We start from the raw sequence: 6,132 nt of genomic DNA on the forward strand, positions 1-6,132 counted from the left end.
AAATAATTAATTTGGAGTTTAAATGAATATAACATTCGTATCAAATTATTTATTTGAGCCAATAAAATTAATTTGGGATAAAATGAATATAATATTTATCTTAATTTTTTTGTTTTAATTAATTGACATCTAATTAATATAATAATTGATCCAATTAATTGTTTAATCTTGATTTGGCCTTAATTTTAATTATTTTGAATTTATTTATTAAAAAAAATGTTTTAATATTTATAAATTAGGTAAGTAAAAGTCTAATTCTTACCATTTTGAACCGATATTATATTATATTATATTATATTATATTATATTATATATTTTTTTTTTAAAAAAATTTATGAAGTTAAGATTTTGAACCGATATTTTATTTTTAAAATTTGAAAGTTAAATGTTCAACTGATTTATTTTATTCTTACTATTAACATTTATGTTTTCTAATAGATTGAGTTAAATTAATATTTTAATAATATAGATAATACATATTAAAATTATTTTTATTATATTCTTTTTTTTTAAATATAAAAATTAAAATTCAATATAATTTATAATTTTTTCAAATATAAGAATTCAATTTTAAATTGATTTGAATTTTAGTAATATTGAAATTCTAATTTCAATGTTAATTTTACTCTTCAAACATATGGTTAGTCTTTACAAATTCCAATAAGTATTATACTAATGGTCACGTTTGTTACAAATATTTATTAAAAAAAATTATCAACAGTGACGTTTATTCATTTTCTAAGTCCTTGTTTGGAAATGTCTACATTTGAAACTGTATTTGAGTTTGAACCATTTTCTTTTATTATTTATAAACTTTTTTTTTAATATTACATTCTAATATTTATTTGGATATAATTATAAAATATACATTAATTATTTATATATATATATATATAAACAAATTTAATCATATTTATTTTTATTCTCAACTCTGATAAACCAACAGAAGAATGACTTTCAAGCTCTTACAGAACTATTTCAATTTAATCCAAATAACCTCAATTATTCCTCATTTAATTAATTTAAATGAACAACTAATTAAAATGTATAAAAGTATTATTATTTATTTTTATAATATTAAATATAAAATATTTTTAATTATTAAAATATAAGGTTGAAAAAATTATCATCCTTTAGAAAAATCGAAGTTGAAAAGTGAAAGTGTGGAACTGGATCACAAGTTGGTTTGAAATATAAGAAACCTTTATCCAGCGTGCAGACGGATATTTGAGAGATAATGTTTACTAGACTAATTTGATGAGGAGTTATATGAATTAAATACAAATATTCTCAGTTTATTCATTTTATAATTCATTAAAATATTTTATTTTATTTTCATAACATTTTAAAATATTAAATATAAAAATGTACTAATCATTCAATCGAAATAATATATTTTTTATCAAATAATTTCCCACAAAATAAATCAAATTATTTCATAAATAAACTACATTAAACAAGCTCAAAAGCCTAATTTGATTCTAAACATCGCAATATATCGATTGAACATCCAACCATAACAATAATAAAAATACTACTGAAATCACCTTAAGTTAGGAGCATATATAATTTTGAACTTTCTTATTAACTTTTTCAGAAAAATAGTCTTATTTCAACCATAAAAACACTCACCAATTTCAATTGATTAGAGTGATTAAACGATGTTAATTCAAATTCGACCAGTATTACTCATAAAACTTTGTAGCTGGTTGAATTAAGTTATTTTGAATTATTTCAAAAAATTAAATAATTGGACTACCATTAAATATAAAAATATAAAAAATTATTTATATCTCTAGCTAGGGAGATTTACTTACTAGCCGCACACGGATAAAAATATTAAAAAAATAGATTATTAAAAAAAGTTATAAAAATATTTATTTCAATATTTAAAATTTCTAATAAATCACGAACAATATATTAAAAATAAAAAATAAAATACTTTCGTTACCCACCCACCTATTTCATTGCAAATTTTAACCAATATCATTCACCTACAATCCGACATTCTTTATCCTCAATTCGGCTAACAATCCATATCATTCCACATTTATCCACCCCAATAATCGACTTCTTATGTGACCTTACACTTTTACTTCGGTCAAATCAACCATCTCCATTTACTCTCACATGTATATCTAAATTAACCACAACTCTCGACTCGGTTAAAAAGTTGAACTTATATTAGTCTAGTGTTGAATTTAAGCATCAAATTTGATGTTAATTTAAAATATAAAGTTTTATTAGTCTAGTTGGTTAAATGGTTATATTTGTTTTTGTTAGGTTGCTAGTTCAAAACATACATATAACATTTTTAATTTTATTTTTTAACCGTTTTAAGTTATGGGCGGGTCAACCCACAATTCGACTCAAGTATTCATTATTCTCACATATATATCTAAATTAACTACAACTATCGACCCGACAATCTAGACACTTTTGAAATTAAGCAGCATTAATTATATATATATATATATATATATATATATATATATATATATATATATATATATATATATATATATATATATATTAGTTAGTTAAAAAGTTGAACTTAAATTATTAAAATATCCCGCATTCATCAAATTTGGTGTTAAAATTAAAATATAAAGTCTTATTAGTCTAGTCGGTTAAAATGTTGTACTTATTTTGTTAGGTTACAAGTTTGAAACATACATATAGAATTTTTAATTTTATTTTTAGCCGTTTTAAGTTTATGGGCGGATCAACCCACAATCAGACCCAAGTATCCATTTACTCTCACATATATATCCAAATTAACCACAGTTCTCGACCCGGCAATACGAACACTTTGAAAAGTAAGCATCATTATATATAACATTTTTAATTTTATTTTTAACCGTTTTAAATTTATGTGTGGGTCAACCAACGATCCGACTCAAATATTCATTTACTCTCACATATATATCTAAATTAACCACAATTTTCGACCCGGTATATATATATATATATATATATATATATTAGTTAAAAAGTTAAACTTATATTGTTAAAATGTCAAACTTATATGGTTAAAATGTTCCGCGTTCATCAAATTTGGTGTTGAATTTAAAATATTAAAATCTTATTAACCTAGTTGGTTGAAGGGTTATACTTGTTTTTGTTAAGTTACAAGTTTGAAACATACTTATAGCATTTTTAATTTTATTTTTAACCGTTTTAAGTTTATGGGCGGATCAACTCACAATCCGACCCAAGTATTCATTTACTCTCACATATATATCCAAATTAACCATAACTATCGACCCAACAATTCAGAAACTTTTAAAATTAAGCATCATCTTTTTTATATATATATATATATATATATATATATATATATATATATATATATATATATATATATATATATATATATATAATATTTATCCACGTCTTGTTTTTTATTCAATAACCTTAAATAGCTTTATTTCTTATAGTTTATAACAAACGGTATTATTTGAATATAACAGGATGATTTGTCAAATAATTCATGATTAATCAAAATAGGTGATTATTTAAATAATTTCAATCCAATCAAACATTATTTTATTTTTCCTCTATAATTAAATATTTCAATTAATTAATCAAATACTAAAAATATATTTTATAATTATATATTAACTCAATTTTCTCAAAATCTTTTTTAACCAAATCAAATCATTTAAAAACTACATTACACCTTATTAGTTGGCCTTGTTTGGATTGAGTTTTTTTAAATAAAATAAAAGAAGAGTGAAATGATTTTTAATTATATTAGATTATTTAACCGAACAAGTCAACTATACAATTCTTACAAAATTAGGAATATCTTTCAATCTCTTTATTAGGCTTGGCTAGTTGTCCTTTTCCTTTGACCAGTATCAACAAACTCAAACATGCCGTGTCTTCTGCGGTCCTCTCTCCAATTTGGTTGTGGTTAGTATTCATTAGTTAAGTTGACATTTTCAATCGGTTTCTAGATATTAATCAAGTCAAATGGAATCATTTATTAGCAATTTATTACCAGGGACAAATCTTAACACTAAAATTAAAATTATATAATATATTTTTAGAATTAAATATCATTTTAAAAATGACAAAACAATTATTCCAAAAACAAAGTAAAAAGGAAAGGATAGACCAAAAATCAATGAATTAAAACTAATTGATACTAGGAAAGAAATTGGAGTAGGTAAAGTTGATCCATGATCATATCTTCATCATACAAAGCCTTCTCTATGCAAATATAGATTTGATTAACCAAATCAAGCCGAACTCGTGGGAGGTCACAATGGATTAGGTTCACGATGACCATGTTTGAAAATATTTGTGGATGTCAAGTTGTTGTATTTGGTTCTAAACAAAATTGAATATTGTGCTACTTGAAACACATTGTAGACATATACAATTTTGACCTTATAAACAACTAAAATTAGTTTCAAAAGGTGTTAGTAGTTCCCAACAATATGTAGTTAAATTTTCTAATTTAACAATATTGAAAATTAAAAGCTCAAAAAAAAAAAGTCAATGAAGATAAATCCACCGCAATCAAAAATTATTTGGGGTATATATGGATGACGAGAATTGAAATTTACATGAAAATTATAATTCCAAAATAACTGAAATTAAATTAAAATTCAATTCTTATGTTTGAAAGTTTTTTTAATAAAATTATTTATGTTATTAAAATATGTGTTTGACACAATTTACCATAATAACTCAAATGATTAAAAATAAATAAATAATATATCGGTTCAACCGTTAATTTTTTAAAATTAAAAATATATATATATATGTTCGACACGTTAATTGTTTCGTAAATGATAAACTAATAAGATATTTTTTTGATAAAAAATATATTAAAATTACAATTTCAAATTACAAAATTATATAATTTGAATTTTATTGGAAATCCATTTATAATTATTAATTTTAAATCCAATTAAAATTCTAGTGTTAACAAATACATCCTTAAGATATTTAATAATCGTATTTTGCAATACATTAACCTAAAATTTTAATATTGTTAATTACCTCGTTTTTTTATGTCGCAACAACTTTAATGCTGTAAAATCTTTAAACACAATTGTAACGTCATTTTATCGTCCCTTGAAAAAGAGACGAGATCTCTCGATGTCTCGTTTTAAAAGATGATTTATTAAGGTCGACTTTTAGACTAGTTTCGGTTTTGTAGAGTTGATACTTAATTTTTCTCTAGGAAAGAAAATGTTTTGCGTATTCAAACGCATGTTTGTTTGAGAATCTATTTTGTGATTATGGACTTGGTTACACATAGAAAAAGTTTTGACACTTTGTCTCTCATGCTCGTTAGTTTGACGATCTTTATATTATATATATATATATATAATTATCCAAATTATAATCATCATCGTATAAAAATTCAAAAAATTTAAACACACGTGTTGATAGGATAATGGGTCCAGGTTGAACCTAAAAAAAGATGATAACAATAAAGTTAATTTTCAAAAAATATAGATTTTTATTTGTAAACATGAGAAAATTTATTATTTAGTTTTAGAATTTTTTAAATGCAAATTATATGTACAAATATAATGGGAAAATAAATAAAAGGAACAAAGCCTTAAACAAATTTTTTTGTGTTTTTGTTTTAGTAATTATTTAAAAGCATTTTATATATTTTTTTTTTTATTTTTAAAGATCAAACAAAGGTTTAAAATGCTAAAAATATTAAAATGTATAAATTGGTAAGCAAACAAGCCTTAGGGCAGTTGGGTTGGGCATTTGGCCAACGGGTTTCAAATTTTGGACACAGGTTTCAGATTTTGGACTTGGGTTGATCCCTAATCAACTGAAAATGAAAAATTAGGCTATTTCAATTAGGATGTTTAATATTTAGAATAAAATATCTAACCGAATTCTTATTCACCGAATTCAAATAAATTCGAAACATTTTTGTTTTAAATCGAATTTTAAACCGATTCGAATTCAAATACAGTTTTCGGTTTGGTTTTCGAGTTTAGGTTTCAACTCGATACTAAATCAAAAACCGAATTCAAAATTTATTATTTATTTTTATTATATATTATATAATTTATTGTAATTATATATTAAATTATTATGGGTCTCCTACTATATCCTTAATATCCAGCCTAATAATTCAGTAAATTT

This window comes from Impatiens glandulifera, chromosome 5, assembly GCF_907164915.1.
Source record: "Impatiens glandulifera chromosome 5, dImpGla2.1, whole genome shotgun sequence".
NCBI classification, from domain to species: domain Eukaryota; kingdom Viridiplantae; phylum Streptophyta; class Magnoliopsida; order Ericales; family Balsaminaceae; genus Impatiens; species Impatiens glandulifera.